Consider the following 19,704-nt stretch of genomic DNA (forward strand, 5'->3'; position numbering starts at 1 on the left):
CTTGCAGCTGTTGCCAGAGAACAGCCTCAGGCAGGAAGTCACATTTTTGAAACTGTCCCAGGCAGCCTGCCAAGGAGTGGAGCAGGTGGCTATAGGTGACACCCCACAGCTTCTGCTACACGTGGTTACGATTTCCATCTAGAAGATAAGAAAACCAGGGACTTTCAGGTTAAGCGGCTTCTGGCATTGAATCACTGGTCTTTTCCAGTTCTGCTGGACTAAGATGCTGTTTGATGTCTGTCCCACAAGAGGAAGTGATGGGGTCCAGTGAATTTTCACCTCTGTATTCAAGGTGATTGCAATGACCTCCAGACCATGGAAGAGCAGACCGCAGCGCTGACAGGCCCTTGCGGTAGCCCTGGAAACTCCTCTCACTTCTCCGATGCATGGGTGGCAGCTCCCGTAGGCAGGGCACCTCCCACCAGAGCCTCCATCTGCCCCACACCTTGGAGGGCACTTGCTCCAAGGGATCACACCTGTGGCCCAGGACAAACGTCTCAACGTCTGAACATACAGCAGCACCTTCTTGACTGTATCTCATGGGCCGTTCCTCCCACTTCTAGATCTAGCTACATCACTGCAAGGGTGGGGGTTGAGGGTGAAGAGACAGTACCACAGGTGGGACAAGATCTTAAGCACCTGGCCATGGACACCCCTAGCCCTGTCCTTACCCACAAAGCCAGAACTGGCCCCTGTCTGCTCCCGCAAGCACTGATTCTTTGCCTATCATCTTCTTGGTGAGGCTGTCCTAGTCCCCTTCATAGCATCATGGCCACACATTTGTATTGAGGAGTCTGGTCCAGGTTCAAGTCCCAGCTCCATGTTTAGCCTGATGCTTGGGCAGGTTGTTTCTCATCTGTAGCCTGTGTAGGATCAAGTGAGTCAGGTGCTTGTATGTGACGAGTGTGCCATCAGCGCTGGCTGTTGTGATTGTTGCAATGACTGAGACTCGGGAGGGGGCTCTGTGCGACTTTCCCAGCTGATGTGCAGTGGTTTGCATGTGAACTGTTCCCCAAAGGTCTGTGTTGCAGGCCTGGTCCCCGGTGTGAGAGGTGTTGGAACTTTTAAGAGGAAGGGCCTATGAGAGGTCCTTGGAAACTGGGGGGCACCGTCCCCAAGGGATTGTGGGACCCCAGTTACTCTGACTTCCTGTGTCAGATTTCGTTTGTTCCTGCAGCCATTGTGATGACTTCACTCATCCACGTTAGGCCCACACCAGAGGCCAAACCTACAGGCCTTGGAGTGTTTGGTCCTCTCCTAGGGTGTGCTCTCCAAGAGGCTTGGTCCATGCCTGACCCTCATACAGCCCTGTCCCTGCTGCAGGGTCGAAGAAATGCAAACTCCCCATGTGCTGTGCAAAGCTGAGCGAGGCTGGGAGCGCGGCCGCCTGGCTGTCTTGGCACCCTGAGCCCACAGCCATGGGTTGTGCTTGAGTCTTGCCTTCTGGCTGAGCCCCAGGGATTAGCTACTCTTCCAAGGCTACCTGGGCAGAATACAGCTCTCCCCCATGCACACCTGAATCTGTTTATCAACTGCGGTTGTCCCAGGGCAGGGAGACCCAGGCAGGTGTTTGGAGGATGAGTCAGACAGGTGGGTGGGGCTGGCCTTGTCTCTTCCGGGGCGCTGCCAGCTCGCTGTTTGGTTCCCAGGGTTGCCCTGCACTCACATGGGGCTTCTTTCTTTCCCTTCCCAAGGGTATTTTCTGTGTGACTTAGAATAAGTACTGGGTCATGTGGGTGTTACTATGGCAACCGGTGTTTTAAATAAAAATAGTGCTACACCCCCGGTAGCCTGTCAACATGAAATGTGCCTATAGGCAGTGAAAGGCGGTTGGCATGTGCAGCCTTCCCATTCCCAGCGGCCTCCTCCTGGCACCCCCGGGCCTGCAGGGCAGATGCTATGGCTCCGACACAGGGGCTGGGCTCCCGGGTCATTTAGGGGAAAAGGCAGGGGGGCTTCAGAGGCATGTTTTCCTCCAGGGGCCAGGGCCCATGCTGGAAGCAGAGGGGAGCTGCTTTTCTCTAAGTCTTTCTCAACCAAAACTTTAGCCAGTTAAACCTGGGCTTTCGTCTCGGGGTCTACTTTAAGGGAAAGACATTGAGACGGGGACTTAGGGGCAAGGCGTTTTGATTTGGGAAGTGAGCCAAGGAGATACCAGTAGTGGTGGGGAGTGTGACTGGGAGGGAAGGTACCAGGAAAGGTTACGTTTTGTTGAAAGTGACTGTTGCAGGCAAATGGACTCCATGCCCCCGAGGAACCTGGGGAGACCATGTAGTGCATGGACTCCCCCTCATTGAGCTGGCAAATCCCCATCTGTCATTGGTCAAGGGCTCTTCCCAAGGGCATTAACTCTGCCTTTCCAGTTTGAGCTCTGTGTAATCAGAACAGCAGCAGCAAACCCACAGAAGTCCTTAGGGAGAGTGTCGTGATCACTGGCAGGCAGCTCCCCTCCGTGTTGAAAGGTGGTTCTGGGCCGGCGCCGTGGCTCAATAGGCTAATCCTCCACCTTGCGGCGCCGGCACACCGGGTTCTAGTCCCGGTTGGGGCGCCGGATTCTGTCCCGGTTGCCCCTCTTCCAGGCCAGCTCTCTGCTATGGCCAGGGAGTGCAGTGGAGGATGGCCCAGGTGCTTGGGCCCTGCACCCCATGGGAGACCAGGAAAAAGCACCTGGCTCTTGGCTCCTGCCAGGATCAGCGCGGTGCGCCGGCTGCAGCGGCGGCCATTGGAGGGTGAACCAACGGCAAAGGAAGACCTTTCTCTCTGTCTCTCTCTCTCTCACTGTCCACTCTGCCTGTCAAAAAAAAAAAAAAAAAAAAAAAAAAAAAAAAAAAAAAAAAAAGAAAGGTGGTTCTGGCTGGCACCGCGGCTCACTAGGCTAATCCTCTGCCTTGCGGCGCTGGCACACCAGGTTCTAGTCCCGGTCGGGGCGCTGGATTCTGTCCCAGTTGCCCCTCTTCCAGGCCAGCTCTCTGCTGTGGCCCGGGAGTGCAGTGGAGGATGGCCCAAGTCCTTGGGCCCTGCACCCCATGGGAGACCAGGATAAGTACTTGGCTCCTGCCATCGGATCAGCGCGGTGCACCGGCTGCAGGCGCCGGCTGCGGTGGCCATTGGAGGGTGAACCAACGGCAAAAGGAAGACCTTTCTCTCTGTCTCACTGTCCACTCTGCCTACCCAGAGGAAATGGGCAGGAAACCACACCTCCGGCTGGGGGGCCTCCTGCTCATGCAGAACACACTGTCAGCCCTGTGTGCACCCAATGGATTTCCCCGCCCATAGCAAGTGCTTTTGTGTTGGGGTGAGGAGCTTAATCTGAAAAGTGAAAGGGATGTGAAATGGCCTTTATAAGTCTCAATAAATCCTGATGATGACATTGGTACCCTTTTTAAAAAAATAGTTCATTTATTTGAGAGGTAGAATTACAGAGAGAGAGAGGTCTTGTATCCACTGGTTCACTCCCCAGATGGCCACAGCTGGGCTGATCCGAAGCCAGGAGCCAGGAGCTTCTTCCGGGTCTCCCATGTGGGTGCAGGGACCCAAGGACTTGGGACATCTTCTACTGCTTTCCCAGGCCATAGCAGAGAGCTGGATCGGAAGAGGAGCATCTGGGCCTAGAACCAGTGCCCATGAGGGATGCTGGCCCTGCAGGCGGAGGCATTACCCACTATGCCACAGTGCTGCCCCAACACTGGTACTCTTGAGGCTGTTGGGGAGGGGATTCTGGGTGGGGAAGGGATTCTCTTTGGGAGGAAAGGGAGGCCACTTCTTACATTGCAAACAACTGTTTTTGAAAGTGTATGTTTTTGTCTCAACCATTTGCTAACTTAGAGAACAAAAAATCCTAAGATTAGGTACGATGATATGAAACCAGGAAACTTCCGTCAGTGATGTGTGTTTGCTGTAGGAGTTAAGACATCGGTTGCTATCCTAGATCGGACTGCTCGTGTTTGACGCCTGCCTCTGCATGCTGATTCCAGCTTCCTGCTAACCCTGAGACACAGCAGTGATGCCTCAAGTCATTGGGCTCCTGCCACCCACGTGTGACACCTGAGTGGGCATATGTCATTTCTGCATCAGGTTCTGTGGGATTCTGAGGGTAGAGTCAGCCCCAGGCAAATCCATTCACCTTGCAATGACAGGTGTCCCTGGCAGTGCTGTGGATACTGTCAGCGGGTCTGGCCGTTTGGGAAGAACAGTCACTTCCCAAGTTGTGTACCATCTCCGGGGCCAGTTAGACACATTCTCCTTGGAATTGGAACCCTGACGTGGATGCGACAAGGACAGAAAATCTCAACAGAGCTAACTGACACCAACAGTGGTGTTCCAAAAATAAGGGTGTACTGATTCCAGAAGACGGTGACCCTCGTCGGTCAGAGCTTGCTTCCTCTGCTTTTCCTCCAGTTCTCCAAGTATCCCGTAGCATTGCAATGCATTTCTATATCTTCTACTAAATTCACAAGGCTCTTGTTTCTGTTGGTTGCAACGGAGAAGCCCTGACGGGTACAGATGCCTTTGGGGGAAGGATCCTGCTGGGATTAAAAATCTACAGAGCCACCCATGAAGCCTTATGAAATCCTGTCTCTGTTGCTGCTGTTTCGTAGGTGGGTGCAGGAACGCGGGAGGAAGGGAAAGGTGGGTTAGCATCAGATTGCCAGAGGACCCAACTGAAGAGAGGTGGGGTGGGGACCCACGAAAGGAGGTTGGGGGCAGAGGATGCCTGGCAGAGATGAGAAGAGGAGGGAGGAGGAGGAGGAGGGAGCACCCGCAGGAGTGATCCGCTGGTCTCTGCCAGGGCAGCGGGGCGCTCCTACACAGACAGTTCCCCTTGGAGAAGTGCTGGATGGGATTGGCCAAACCCTAGTGCTCTGCTATGCTCCTTCTCCGTGGCTACCCGGCATTCCTTGTGGCTCAGCAGCCAGTCTGGCCTGCGTGGGAGGTGAGCACGCTCCGTGTACCAGACCCTCTGTTTTTGGTGTCTTGTTCAGGCCTCTCACTGGTGGTGTGAAGCCAGGGCTGTGTCCACCCCCACAACTGATGAGAGGGAGCCCCAGCCAGGGCTTGTTCACCGCCTAAGAGCACCCTGCTACTGAGAGTGGGAGCTGGGATTTGAACTCAATTCTGGCTGGTGCCTCGGTGCCCCATAGCAGGGGCCATTGCTCCAGCTGCCACTCCTCCCGTGAGAGGAGTCGGCAGCTTCAGTGACGGCTCAGTGTCCCCGAGTGCGTGTTCTGGCTGGGTACTTCAGCTGCGCGTGTACCTGTTTCGGGCTGAAACGGTTTTTCTGGGTAGCTGTGGAGTCTACTCCTTTGTGTGGACTTAACAGTTTATTTATCTGTTTCCTCACTGCTCCTGAAAGCTGGCAGTGAAGAATAGAGCTGCCATAAACATCTGTGTGTAGACTTTTGTGGGGACAGATTTCAGCTCCTTTGAGTAAAATACCAAGGAGTGCGATTCTCAGCCCGTAGCGTAAGTTCGCTTGGTTTTGTAAGAAACAAACGGGGCTGGCGCCGCGGCTCACTAGGCTAATCCTCTGCCTACCGGCGCCGGCACACCGGGTTCTAGTCCCGGTCGGGGCGCCGGATTCTGTCCCGGTTGCCCCTCTTCCAGGCCAGCCCTCTGCTGTGGCCAGGGAGTGCAGTGGAGGATGGCCCAGGTGCTTGGGCCCTGCACCCCATGGGAGACCAGGAAAAGCACCTGGCTCCTGGCTCCTGCCATCGGATCAGCGCGGTGCGCCGGCCGCAGCGCGCCGGCCGCGGCGGCCATTGGAGGGTGAACCAACGGCAAAGGAAGACCTTTCTCTCTCTCTCCTCTCTCTCACTGTCCACTCTGCCTGTCAAAAAAAAAAAAAAAAAAAAAAGAAACAAACGGTTTTCCAGAGTGGCTGCTTGATCCGCGCTCCCACCAGCAGTGAGTGAGGGCTCCCGTGGCCACACATCCTCACCAGCAATGGTGGTGCCAGCCTTCTGGGATGGGCCATTGTCATCCATGTGCAGTTAGTATGTTATCATCAGTTCTGTGATGACGGGTGACACAGAGTGTCCTGTCCGGTACCCATCTGTCATCTGTACAAAGCACCTCGAAAAGTTCATGGAGAATGGACTTTTAAAAAGTGTGTTTTGGTGCAAAAAAAAAAAAAATTCTAAAACCCATGCAGATGAAGGGTCTTCAGAAAGCTCATGGAAAGTGTGTTTTAAGGAAAATTATGCATGAATTTTAAAACTTTTTTGTACCAAAATATTTTTGTACTTTTTGTGAACTTAAATTTTGTTTGTGTTTGAAAGGCGGAGAGAGAGAGAGAGAGAGAGAGAGAGAGAGAGAGAGAGAGAGAGAGAGAGAGAGAGAGACGGCCTATCTGCTGAGTCACTCCCCCAATGCCTGCAACAGCTGGGGCTCGGCTCCGCTGAGGCCAGGAGCTGAGAATCCAATGTTCCGTGTAGGTGGTAAGGACCCACTCACTGGAGCCATCGCTCCTGCTGTGCAGGATCCAGGGCCCAGCGCTGGTTCTTAGATACGGAATGAGGGTGTCTATGGTGGCTTCTAACCCCTTCGCCAAATGCCTCCCCCCAAACGCTTTGAAGTACCCCCATCTATCTTTGGTAAGGCATCTTGTCAGATCTTTGGCCCAGTTCTCCATGGGATTGTTTTATTATCGTTGAGTTTTTAAGAGTTCTTTGTAGATTTGGGCTATCAGTCCATTATCAGATACCTATTTTGCAGATACTCTCTCCCAGGCTGGGGCCTGTCATTTCATTCTCAACAGCTTATCAATGGCGGATCAATTATTGTCACTCCTTCCATGGATCCCAACTTTGGTGTTGTATCTGAAAGTCATTGCCAAACCCAAGGTCATCTTGAGCTACCTGGCTATGAGAAGACATGGAGGGACCTGAATGCCCATTCAGGTTTATGGTTTATGAAGCCAAGGTGAAATGGCTATAGACTGTTGTGATTGCCACCATGGAACATTCTGGAAAAGGCAAAACTAAGTTGCCAGGGGATCTGGGAGGAGAAGGAACAGGCAGAGCACGGAAGGTACTCGGGGCCGTGAAGCTGGTGTGTGCGCCATTCTGCTGGTGGATAAAGGTCACTGGACATTTGTCCAAAGGAACGCTCAACTGGGTGATGGCGATGTGCCAGTGTAGCTCATCAGTTACACTAAATGTGCTCCTCTGGTGGCGGTGGGGTGCTGATAACAGGGGAGCCCAAGAATGGGGTGGTGGTGGTGGGGAGGAAGTACATGGGAAATCTTTTGTATTTATTCAGTTTTGATACGAACTCCAAATTGCTCTTCAAAACCCCCATCTTTCCAATCCCAAGAACAAAATACCCTCCAGCTGCCTCTGCCCGGGAGTCCATCAAAGGCAGTTTTATTGGAGGAGACACCCCAGGAAGCAGGAGTCTGGGGTGGGGTGCAGAGGGGCCGATCAAGGGCATCAGTGAACAAGTCCCCGTGGGCGGCTGGGACGCCATCCTGCTGGGCCCACCTGAGGGCTGTGCAGGATGCTGGGACAATTCAGACTCCAGTTCTCACTGGGGAAATGCAGCCACACGCATGCGCTGTGGGTTCCCAGGTACTTCCTGGCAGATCTGCACCGATCCCCGCACACACGTGGGACCTTAAAGTTCATGGCAAGGGACATTATCTTTTAATTCTGTTTCCCATGAACTTTAGGGAGGAGGCTGTACAGGGTCCTGAGGCACCCCAAAAGGTGTCAGGTGCCGAGCTGGGTTGGGCTGGGGTGGATGCAGTCAGCATGCAGAGACGAGTCCATCATGGCTGCGGGAAACTCGGAGGGGCTGGGATGATGGGTGGGTGTCCACAGCGTGTTTGCTAGGGCTACAGTGACAAAATACCACAGACTCAGCCAGTGCAACTAAAGAACTTTATTTCCCATGGTCCTGTAGGCTTGGTTTCTCCTTGGTCCTTGCCTCACCCTGACCTTGCCTGGTCTTCCCCCTGCACGTCTGCTCCTTTTCTTACCTGGACACTAGTCCTGCGGGAGACGGGTCTCATCCTTATGGCCTCATGCAACTGTAATTACCGCCCCCCCCCCACACCGAAAGGCCCTGTCTCCACATATAGTCATACCAGGAGGTCAGAGCTTCAACCTAGAGAGTAGTCGGGGACACACTGTGGCAGCCATGACGACTGGGAAGGGAGCCTCTCCCCGAGCCCCATCTCCCAGGACCAGTCCCAGAAATGGTGGCGGGAGAAGCCTTGCGTGACAATGTGGTTCTGAGGTCTCCTCAGGGTGACCCCTAGAGCGGGGACTGTCCAGACTTGGGGCCTACGGAGCATCCCGTCCCCAAGAGCTCTTGGCCCCGTCTCCTTGATAACCTGCAAGGGTCCTCGCCTTGTCTGGCTCTGCAGCATGGGCACATTCGGGATTATCCTCCCGACGCATTCCTGGACCAAAGACGTGGCTGCAAGAATCTCTGGTGTTGCTCGGCCCCCCGCTCCCCCCACCCCATTTTATAGAGGCCTAAAATGGGATTCTGCAAAGAACAGTTAATGATTCGGAAAGATCTGCCATAATTCCGAGCGCGGGAGCTAACGCCAGGGCAACTCCGAGTACAGGGACGTCAAGGAAGAAGCCAGGCGGGAGCCGTGCTTACTCCTGCGTGCTGGGACGGGGGGGGGGGGGGGGGGGGGGGCCCTGTCCATCCTTTCCAAAGACCGACAGACTTACAAAGGTGTAATACAGTCCGCGTGCGTTGCTTTTGTGATCAGAACCCCACCCCACCCCCCCTTAAAGAACACCTGACGTGGTTTTCGGGCAACGCTGCGGGCCGGCCCAGTCTGCAGCCTGGCCCATCCCACGGCCGCCGTGCCCCGCCAGGTTTCCTTTCCTCTCTGGGCGACTCCTCACCCTTCTAACACCTCTGGCAGCTGGAGGTAACCAGGTAATGGAACTCTGGCTGATGAGGCCTGGAGGGAGGTGGAAACTTCTGGGAAAGCTGTGTCTCCTGGTAAACAGATTGGGGATAGTACCGGCCTTTCCACTTCCCTGGGCTTCCTCCTGGACTGTACAGGTGATGACTGGAACGGCAGCAGTCCTCTTGGGACCAGGAGGCAGTAAGGATGGTGGGAGCAGAAGGCTTTGGGTGGCTGGAGGCACCGAGTGAAATCTGGACATCTTGTTGTAGGTGGTCATTCTGATGTGACAGTTCCAGTTACAAATGAATGCTCTTGGCTGCGTCACAAGGTGAGGGTCTCTCCTGTAGACCCTAGACCACTCTATTTCACCCTGCATCTGTGGAAATAGGGGTGTACTTATGAAGGCCCTCACATCCCTACCTGCTGGTACCATCTATAAACACTAGCGTCTGAATCTGGTGGCTCTCGGGGGAGGCCCTGCATGTCCTGTAATGGCAGGGGGCACGTGGTGAGCATCCCACGTGTTCAGCACAGTGAGACACCAAGTCAGCCGTGCCTCAAGGCACAGACGGTGGGCGCGGCATGGTGCCAGGTGCTGGGGAGGGGGAGAGCACCCCAGGCCCAGCCCCTGTGCTGCTGAAGCTGACACAGGGCTGGAGGAGGGGCCCCCGAAACTTCGCAATTGCCCTTTGTGTCTCTGTGGTGTTTGGAAGTGCAGGGCAATGTCATCGGCCCTGGGGCTCGGGGAAGCCAGCCCCGGGAGTCCTTTTGTGTGTGTGTGGCAGCTCCCAATTCCAGGGTTTGTCCATGTCAGCTTCCAGGTGTCCATGTCCCCCCTCTGCCACGGAAGGCATCGTCCCCTGCTCCTCACCTGCCAAGCAAGAGGCCTCCCCCGGTGGGAAGTGGACAAGAGCACTCTCAGCTTCTCGGAGCTTGAGATACATGGCAGCAGCTGAGAGGGGCCACCCCTGGGACAGGACAGACGAGGGCGGGCTGGCCAAGCGGACAGAGGGCAGCCAGGCTCCCAGCTTTGGCAAGTGTGTGTCCCACACTTGTTCCCCCAGCACAGCCGTAGGGAACCCTTGCTGAGTGCCCACGGGTGCTCTGGGTGCTGGGCTAGAGCACTTGACAAGGCAGACAGCAATCGCCACCCCTGGGGCAGCTGCCAGTCCAGGAGGAAGAGACGAGACCGCAGGTGTAGGAAAGGGGAGGAGCTTATGTGGATGACGTCATAGCAGGGAGGGCGGGGTCTCACCTGGAAGAGACTCATTCAAGTCTCCGCAGGGCCCTCAGGGGTAGCTGGGGTGAGGGACACAGGGGACAGGGCAGGTTGCGTGTGGCCCTGGGGCAGGGCGGGCAGCGCGGTCAGGGCCTTGGGAGCTGACTTGGTTCAAGGACGGGAGGCCAGCCTTGCCCATTTCGTGTGCTCCAGTGGTCAGAGGTGGGGACATGCATTGCACTGATGGGTGTGGCCTCCCGCCCTGCGCCCACCAGGGTAACCTGAGCAAGGAAGCATTCATGGTTCACCTGCCTGAGGCATCTCGAAGTGTGTGTGACTTCCGTGACCTCAAAAGTGCCCAGGCTGTAAAATGGACAGCTGGTTATCTCGGGGATAGGCTGAGAAGGGACTTCGGTGTTTTATCTGCCATCTTTGTATCTGAACACCGTGCTGCTGGAACAGTGGGATTTTCTATTGTGCTTCTGAGCATTTTGGGGTAGACAGGATAGGAAAGACGAAAGAGTATCAAATCAATCACATACAAGACAATAGACATGCAAATAAATGCATGTATGCGCATGCGCACACACAACCTCTTCCAGTCTAGTGAGGCCCACAGAGCAACCCTGGGGTCCAGTGCAGCAGGGTCTGTAATCCACCCCCCAGGCTCTGGGGTTTGCGGTTGGGGGGAGGTAGGAGGTCTGGAGGGTGGTCCTACCCATGCTGTCTGGGGTCAGCTCAGATGGACTGGCAGCAGGTGCCTGGCCCCGGTCCTTGTACCTGTCCCAGCAGGAAGACAGGGTTTCCTAGACTGAGGGACCCCTGGCTCATCTTCTGCTGTGCCTCTGTCATAGGTCTCCCTGCTTTTGGCCCCTGGGCCAAGTCCTGGAAACTGAGGGGCGATGGTTCAAGTCTCGGAAGGGAACCAGTGTGCCAGGCAGCCAGAGGCCACAGCAGAAGGTAGGTTTTGTATTCTTGGCCCTTTAAGAAAAAAATTAAAACTTTTTTTGTGTCAGTGCCTTTTAAAATCACAGCTTCAAACAAACGCTTTGGCTCAGGTAGGGGACGGAGGTGGGGAAGACGGAGCAGGCTTTCCCTAGTCCCCTCCCTTTAAACTCCATCGAAGACTGGCAGGAAGCTGAGGACTTCGGCCCTGTCCCTGGAATCTCAGCAAGGTGTGTGCCTCATTTTCTTGGGGAGTTGGGGGTGGGGTTGGCACCGCAGCTTTCCCGATGGCCTCATGGGTAGGAATGTTTGCCCCAAATTACTAGGGGGAAAAAGCCACTGGCGTAACAAGACTGATGCTAGGGTTGAAAATGCCTTTGTGGCGCGCACGGGGAACACATGCAAGATGAGCCACGGGGCCCAGGGAACAGGAACGTTCACACTTGAACAGAGCAGCTGCCTGGCACTTGGCTCTGCGGCAGTCTGTGTAAGGGCCAGGGTTCCCCCACAGGGAGCTGCCAGTCATCGAGGTGGCTTTCCACTGCTCAGGTGGACAGAGGTGCTTAGTTCCCACGCGCTCACCTGGGGGCACCCCGGGGCTCAAATCTGCCCCTACCCCTGGTGAGAAAGTTACCAAACGCCCCTTGGCCTCTCGCCCCTCCTCTTAAAACAGCGCAGGGAGCAGCTCATGTTAAAGGCAGGTATGTGTCACGCACTGCGCTAACGCTGGCTGAAAGTAACTTTGACCTCCCAGCCTCCCCCGGGGCCTCTTGATCCCAGTGAAGATGGGCAGGCTCCGCTCCGCTGCCCAGAATGCCTGAGCATTGACTGAAAATTCCAAAAAGTAGTTTCCCTTTCAGCATCCAGTGAACACCCTGGACTTGGCACACTGCCACAGGTGGCAGGCTCGGGGACTCCACTTTGGAGTTAGCTCAGCTCCTGCCTCAGCAGGTTGGGGGTGTTGGCTCGGGGCTTACCTCTCCACATCCAGCTGTTGCCAGAAGTCCTGAGCAAGCTCAGCAGTTGGAAAGGACAAGGTGGCAGGTGCGAGTCCCCTGTGTCACTAAGGCTCCTGGTGGGCCGGGGGTAGGGGGGTCTCTGGGGAGAACGCTGTCATTAGGAACGTGGCTAACTGCCCCCAAGGAAGTGACAACATGGAGAGTCTCAACTTAGGGCTAAGTCAGGAGCCGAGAGAAGAGGTGTGTGTATGTGCGAGCATGGGCACTCTTCTTTCTGGCCACGTGCCATCCAGTCTGTGGGCAGAGGCTCTGCAAGATCGGAGAATGGCAGGGAAGCCTGGTCCCAGGGAGGTACGCCGTGTCTGGAAAAAGCAGCCACCCTGTGGTCAGAGGTGTCTGGGGCTTTGTCCAGAGCTAAGAACAGGGCAGGCAGCCCCGGGGTCGCCCTCTGCAGCCCACAGTACAAACCTCCAATGAATTCCCCAGCGTGACAGCAGCATTAAGGAGCGCTTCCTCTGGGTCTCACCCGGCCTCTCTGAGGACTGGGCCCCATTTATTTTAAGAGATTTTTCTAAATTGGGTTCCATGATGAAGCATCTAGAGTCACAGTGAGAATCTGCCATGGTATAAAGAACATGGGCTGGTGTACCTGGCTCAAGAATCCCATGCAGAGGGCTTTGCTGGGTCTCCAGGAGCCAGGACCGGAGACGTCCCCGTTCAGCATCGTCCCTGTCGCCCTGGCTCCTCAGCAGGTGGTGCAGTGGCTGTGTGGGGCTGGGGCGGGACCCCCAACAGTGTGAGCGCTGTGGACTTGGTATTTACCTGGGACCACGCCTCGCGGGGCAGGTGCTGGGGCTCTGGGAGTGGGCGCTGGCCACGACACCACTGCAAGGAGCTGACCGGCTGGCATCTAGGCTGAAGGTGTTTCTCCCCAAGCACAACCACCTCCATGTGTCAGAGACGCCTTCAGTGGCATGGGGAGGGGGTGACGGACACGGAGCGCCCGACTCACCTCCCAGAACCCTAAGGGGAGAGATAGGTGGGCTCTGTCTGTGTAACCCTGACACTGGGCCGTGTTGGCGCAGGGCTTGGCTTTGTCCTCTGCCGGGCTTTCTAAGGGGACAGCAGCAAAGCCCTGAGCAAACGCTGCCAGCACCGAGGTTAACCAGAGTGGCCTGACACTCGGACAGTCTCTGCACAGACATGACCCATGGAGGGGCTCTGCCCCTGGGCCCCAGAAAATGCTAAGGCCTCATGGAGGAGCTGTGAGGCGTGAAAACACTCACATACTAACCTTGGCTGGGTGCTTGGCCTTGAAGACAGCACCCCTCCAGCCTGCGTCTCCGGACCCTCCCCCTGCTGGGGCTACCAATGGCCCTCCTCTTTCTAGGAGTGTCCCCTGACATCGCCATGCTGTAACTCGGTCCGCCCTGACCTCCACTTTGCTGCCATGGCCAAGCACCGAACCAAAGTCCCTAAAGCCCCAGCCCCTAAGTGGAAACGCTCAGTTTAGGGGCGGCCCACAGCTCTGTGCACGCAGTGGGAAACCTGCAGTGGAGCCCCAGCAGGAGCTGGGGTCTGGAGCCAGGTGGACGTGGCCCTCGGAACGCCCCGGTGGAGGGCGTGGCTGGCTGGCTGCCGATGCCGCTGCTGGTTCCGGCGCTGCCCGTGGTGGGGTGCGACCCTGGTGTTGTGAAGTAGCCGTTCTCGGAGTGGCAACGGCCTGATTCACAACACCAGCTGCTGCACCGCACCGTGCTGTCTCCGGCGTGGCGTCGCCGCTGGGAGGGGGTGCAAGCATTTGGGTTAGAACCACAGGCGGAGTCTCTCCATGTCACCCCCCCTCCCCCGGCCCCTCCTGAGCTACTTCTCTGTTGTGTGGCATCTTCTGCCAGCTTCCCCGACTCCTGGCTTCATGGGTGGGGATGCCGGGGGCCGCAGACACAAACTCGCCTGCATGGTGGTTTTTTGGGAAGCGGCCCCACCCTCCACATGGCCCCAGGGCATCTCTGCCTTAGGAGGTACTGGGGTCTCTAAGGATTATTAGGGCTCCTTAATAAAGCGGAGCCCCCGCTGCTGCATATCAGGGAGGAATGCAGGGATCCTCATTATTCCAGAACCCATAAGTGGTCCTCACCTTGCGCTGGGTGTGGCAGCTCGGCTGAGGCCTCCGCCCTCAGGATCTGTGTGCTTCTTCAGGGTCCCCCACCCTTGAAGGCCACACCTGGAGTAGCTCCCATGTGTTAAGAGGATGGCAGACTTCCGGGATGGGATTCGATCTGAGGGGGGAACACAATGCAAACACAGGACGAGGGTGAGCACTGCAGCTGGGGGGTGAGAGTGCTCCTATACCTACAGAAGCCGAGACAGGCTGAGAAGCGGTCAGGGGTCAAGGTAAAAGCAGTGAACCATGCTGGTGTCTGGGTTCTGTGAGCAGGTGTCATGCCCTCCTGGCCCTAGCTGATGCAGAATGAGTGTGTGTAACCAGAGACATCCCATGGCGAAATGACTCAGAAATCCCCGCTTCGGGGTCTGCCTGGATTTTACCACCACTGTGAAATGGACACAGCCTATGCCGATGGGAACGTAGCATCCGAAGTCGAATCTGAACTCCCAGGTGCTGATAGACACTTCGAACATGAGCAGTTCTTTGGCTCTCCACAGCTCCTGCCTGCTGTGTGCTTCTTAGTTACCCAATAAAGAGAAATCACAGGTTCTACCCTGTGCCATCGATCCTGGAACCTTCTCTGTCTACAGGACACAAACTTGGCAAGTTCCTCATAGTGGATGGATGAGGCACAAAGTTCTTGCCAGATTCGGGCCAGGGGAAGGCAGACACTTGGGGTGATTGACCCACCACCGCTTCACACCATGCTGTGAGAGCCACCATGGCCTTGGAGCTCAGGAAGGTCTGCATTTTCCTATCTTCAGGGAAGTCGTGCTGGGCCCTTAGGCTGGCAGCTGTCCACTGCCCCTAGCCTGGAGCCTGGGCTCCTATGGCCCCTCACTGGGGGCCCAGCCCCTTTGCTGGCCTGCCCCTCCCCCCATGCCACAGCAATGCTCCCAAACCACCCCGTGTGCCTGCTACTGTGGATCTGAACCTGACCCAAGGCCCTGTGACCCCTTTCTGGCCAGCAAACTCCATTTTTAGAAAGCTGGGCTCTGAAACCATCTGTCGAGGCCATGAGCGCCCCCTGGGACTCTCATACCTTGCGTGTCCTTCCGCTGTGGTTTAACTCTTCGTGTGGGCCTGGTGGTTGGTGATCCTGAGGCCAGAGGCCTTTGTCGGGTCACCAGGCAGTTCAGCAACCATGCACGCAGCACCTGGAACAGGAGAGACTTCAGCTCGGCTGTGCTGACAATTGATGCAACGTTGGGGGGGGGGGGTGCAGGCATCATGACAGTCAAGATATCCCCCGTGAGTCATTAGAAGATCTGGAAGTCCCTTATTTTGCCCTCTTAAGTGTGCGTCTTCATCTCTAGGGCCAGCAACACCGCAGACCCAAACTCCCGACACCTCTGGTTTGAACATCGTGGTAAGCGTCGAAGTTGTCCCTCCCTGTAGCCACATCACAATCCCCTGCTCGGGACCTCTGCATGGGTCAACTTCTCACGGCACCACCCAACACCAAGGACGAGCTACTGGTGAAAGCTGGCACACGGTTTCTGAGTTCCTGAGATGGGGCTGGCCTCTCTGGTGAGGTGGGTGCGGGCTCACGTGGGGAAGCAGGAAGCAGAGAGCGCGTGGCTGGACCCCGCTCAGGTGTACCTGAGACTGTGCCCCCAGGGACGTAAGGACTTCGCACAGGGACCTACCTCCCTGGGCTCACGTCCCCACCTTCCCAGTATCACGGGCTTGTGAGCTTAGGGGATGAATGGGAAAGTTGGCGGGAAGATCATGCGCCAACCATAGCATCACACCCTCCTCACCTCCTGGGACCTCTGTAATAACATCCACAAGGCCCTGGCACTCCAGCGCTGCCTGCCCACCCAGCGCCGCCTCCCTCCACGTGCACACTAGCTGTGCTTGCTTTCAGCTCGCAGAGACACGTGTGTGAGCCTCCCGCAATGTCAGAAGTGGGGCCTGGCCTGTGGATGGAACCTTGAGTGAGCTCCAGCTACCGCTGCTCCCAGGCAGACACAGCATCCGGGCGGGGTGTGACCTGTCTCGTGGTGCCTGGACAGGAGCCCCGAGTCCTCCAGCCACATCAGCGGCCCTGGTGGAACACACACACAGCCCCGCCTCAGGGCCTTTTCACCACCCCAGGAGCACTTTAAGAAAAAGCAAGCTGCCCAGCGTTCCAAAATTAGGTGCCCCTTTGAACCAAAGCCTTTCTCTCTGTTTTCTGCCTTGGCCTACTTGTGTCGGTTCTCTGTGGCTCCCAAAGGCTCGGCAGGGTGAACGCAGCTCCTCCTGCCTGGCCGCCTTCACCAGCACGGAGTGACCCCTTGCTGCAGGCGACACGAGCACGTGACCTCTATCGAAGCTTTATCACATCAGAGGTCTCCAATCAACCAAACGTTTTTCCGCCTGTTAGTTCTGGAAGATGATGCCTGCAACAGAAAGACAGGACGTGCTGCTTTGGTAACGGCCGCCGAGGTGCACCATGGGTCAACAGATCCCGCTGGCCCAGGGGGGCTGTGGGGTGTGGTGCGCATTCGGGGTTCCGCCTCTACACTGAGGCCCAGATTCAGCCAGTTGGGGGATACAGCCTAAGGATTCCACCTCTTGTCCATCCACAAACACCCCAGGGATTCTGATAACCCGGACAGGGGAATGGCTGCTCTCAATCTAGGGCTCTGCTTAAAAAAAAAAAAAAAAAAAAAACAATGTTCCCCAGGAGCCTCAGCACAGCCGGGGTCTGCTAAGGCTTCAGCATCTTCTGACGAAAATCAAATCGTGCCCAGAGGCAGGCACTGTGTGTGCCCGGCCCCACTGTTCCAGGGTGCAGGATGCAACATGGCCTGGGGACTTCCTGGGTGGGGTCAGTCTGCGTGCAAGCACAGCAGAGGGCGGGACGTCAGCCTTCTGCAGCCATCGGCTACTGAGGGTGCAGAGCTGGGGGACAGGGGCGCTTGCTCCCAGCAGTGTTCTCCCAGTTGTGCAGGCAGTGTCAGTGTATAGCATCCTTCAGTACACTCAGGTTTTGAATGGGTGCATCTTACTCTGTTCCCATGGCAACCTTGAGCAGGTAGGGGCCAGAGAGAGTGCCCCAGGCAGTCGCTCATGTGGGCAGGAGCCCGAGCTGGGGGTCTCCTGAGACTCTGCATCCTAGCTATTGCTGGCTCCCTCGACTCCCGCCCTGAGATGCAAGAGTCCATGCAGGGTGGGTGTTTCCTTCCGGTTACACAGCCTGTGCCTCTTCATTGCTTTTGCATAGATGATAATTCTCTCAATGGAGAACCTCCCGGTGCCCAAATTCTGAGGCATTAGGGTCATTCTGCACGGTCAATGCAACACACAGGCTGTGGTCCGCGTTTAAGGCAGCATGCTTACTTTAAGATGGTTCCAAAGATCGAAAGAAAGCCTGCTGGCTTCAGCCCCCCTTTGTGGAAACCTTCTTGGTGAGTTTTAAAGTTATAGCTCCCCAGGGGAAGGCACTGTGGCATGGTGGGATAAACGGCCACTTGGAATACTCACATCCCCTGTCCGCGGGCCAGCTCACGTCCTGGCTGCTCTGCTTCCCATCCGGCTTCCTGCTGATGCATCCTGGGAGGTGGCAGATGATGGCCCAAGTGCTTGAGCCCCTGTCACTCATGTGAGAGACTCACAGAGTGCTGGGGCTCATGGGGCTGGCCTCACCTGGCGCCAGCTGTTGCGGGCATTCGGGGAATGAACCAGCAGATGGCAGCTCTCTCTCCCCTTCCTTGTTGCTCAGCCTTTCAAATACAAATGAACATTAAAACAACAAAACCAAAAAACTCTTCCTGGTTCAAACAGACTGCCTAGCCCCCAGAGCTCAACCCAGGGTTTATTAGCACAGCTAGTACCACATGCAAATAGATTTCTGTGCTTCGGTCATGCCAATCCATTAATTCAGGCCCTTGTCTGCTACATCTTTATCCTTGGCAGGTTAATCCTGCCAAATGCCTCTGCTGCAGCTCATGTCACGCTGTGCCGATGGCCAACAAAGCCATTGTGCTAATCCTGTTGTACCAGCTTTGGAGCCCTGTCTGGTCAATCCAATGCTCGGGAAAGTGTGCACGAGGCTTCTCCCAACTTCTTGCTCCCACCCTGGCCCTCACGGGCTCCTTAAAAACAATGTCTGGTTTCCATGACATGGTTTCCAAGTCTACCACGGTATCTGCACACCTGCCAATGCCAAGGTCTTTCAGACAAGGGTGTCAAAGTGCCTGCAAACTCTTTCTGGCAGCCCCACCCTGCTGTGAGCAGAGGATGCTAAAGGAAGGGGTTACACAGGAAGATCAGGTGAAGCACCTCTCTTCCAGGGCTCTTCACAGGCTGGGGCTCCAAGGGGCTGAACGGAAGGCCCAGGAATCACAACCACAGCACGCTCCAGCAGAATCAGTCACATCACTTGTCAGGACTGCCCGTACCTGCAGTGACCTTGGCGGGTGTCCAGGCTGCCCTCCTAGTCTGAGGCCTGCTGGGATGAAGAGTATGGCTGAGCCCCATAGCTGGATTTGCCCAGGTTCAAGTCCACACTAGGGGCCGGTGCTGTTGCGCAGCAGGTTAATGCCCTGGCCTGAAGCGCCAGCATCCCATGTGGGCGCCGGTTCAAGACCCGGCTGCTCCACTGCTGATCCAGCTCTCAGCTGTGGCCTGGGAGAAGCAGTAGGGGATGGCCCAAGTCTTCAGGCCCCTGCACCCACGTGGGAGACCCGGAGGAAGCTCCTGGCTTCAGATTGGCGCAGCTCCGGCCATTGCAGCCATTTGGGAAGTGACCAGCAGATGGAAGACCTCTCTCTGTGTGCCTCTTCTCTGTGCAATTCTGACCTTCAAATAAAAAAAAAAAAAAAAAAGTCACACTAAACGGACATCACCCCAGTACCCGACGCACAGGGATTCAGTGTTCTGGCACCGTTGTCCCTTGGGATCTTCAAGAGATTGGCTCCAGGGCTCCCGTAGACACCCAACCCTGCAGATACTCAGTTCAGGTCACTTCCGTGCAAATACTACACTGTTTTACATAAGCTACGCACATCTGCCCAGCCTCCTGTGTATTTTAAGTCAGCACTGGATGACTTAGGCAAACAGTTACTGCTCAGGCAGTCACAAAAAGAGTGTATGTGCTGAGTCCAGTTATACTTTTTTTTTTTCCAAGTATTTCTGATCTGTGGTTGGCTGAATCTGCAGACGTGGGACTCAGAGGGGCCCAGTGCTCATGTCACTCACTCAGGATGGTGCTGCCAGGCACTGGGTCCATGTCAGCTAGCATTTCCCAGACGGGGAAATTGGTCCAAATGCACTGCCATTTGCGGCTTCCTATGCAACAGTGCACAGTGCATGGTGAAATCCCCCGTGGCGGATTTCTGACAGCGCTTAGGGTCTTCGGATGTGAACTGTACTCGCTGGCCTAAGTCCAGAAACACAGCTCTGGGGAAAACTGTGTTGCCTCCTACCTACCCACCCCTGGTCTCTGCATTCCTGGTCACTGGCTGCCTCTGTGGGGTGGGAGGAGACCCCCAGGACCTCAAGTACAGGTTTGTGATTAGATCTCCAGGGCCTGCCTTTGTGTCCCAAG

General features: G+C 56.0%; 1 long non-coding RNA gene and 1 other non-coding gene across 14 annotated transcripts in view; both read right to left on the reverse strand.

The window, feature by feature from the left end:
- Positions 1-7,866: 7,866 nt before the first annotated feature.
- Positions 7,867-19,704, reverse strand: part of LOC108177076 (uncharacterized) — a 115,428-nt gene continuing 103,590 nt past the window's right edge. For 2 of the 13 annotated variants that reach the window (XR_011379256.1, XR_011379254.1), the window contains 3 exons: positions 17,640-18,956; positions 15,208-16,552; positions 7,867-14,277 (listed from right to left, as the gene is read on the reverse strand). This is a non-coding gene — a long non-coding RNA (uncharacterized lncRNA). The remainder of the gene's footprint in view (positions 14,278-15,207; positions 16,553-17,639; positions 18,957-19,704) is intronic. The other 11 variants (XR_011379263.1, XR_011379266.1, XR_011379262.1 and 8 more) reach the window with 10 other exon arrangements.
- MIR138-1 (microRNA mir-138-1) lies at positions 13,680-13,740 on the reverse strand. The gene has a single exon (NR_162531.1). It is a non-coding gene; the product is annotated as a microRNA mir-138-1 (primary transcript).

Source organism: Oryctolagus cuniculus, chromosome 10 (genome assembly GCF_964237555.1).
Source record: "Oryctolagus cuniculus chromosome 10, mOryCun1.1, whole genome shotgun sequence".
In the NCBI taxonomy this organism is placed as follows: Eukaryota; Metazoa; Chordata; class Mammalia; order Lagomorpha; family Leporidae; genus Oryctolagus; species Oryctolagus cuniculus.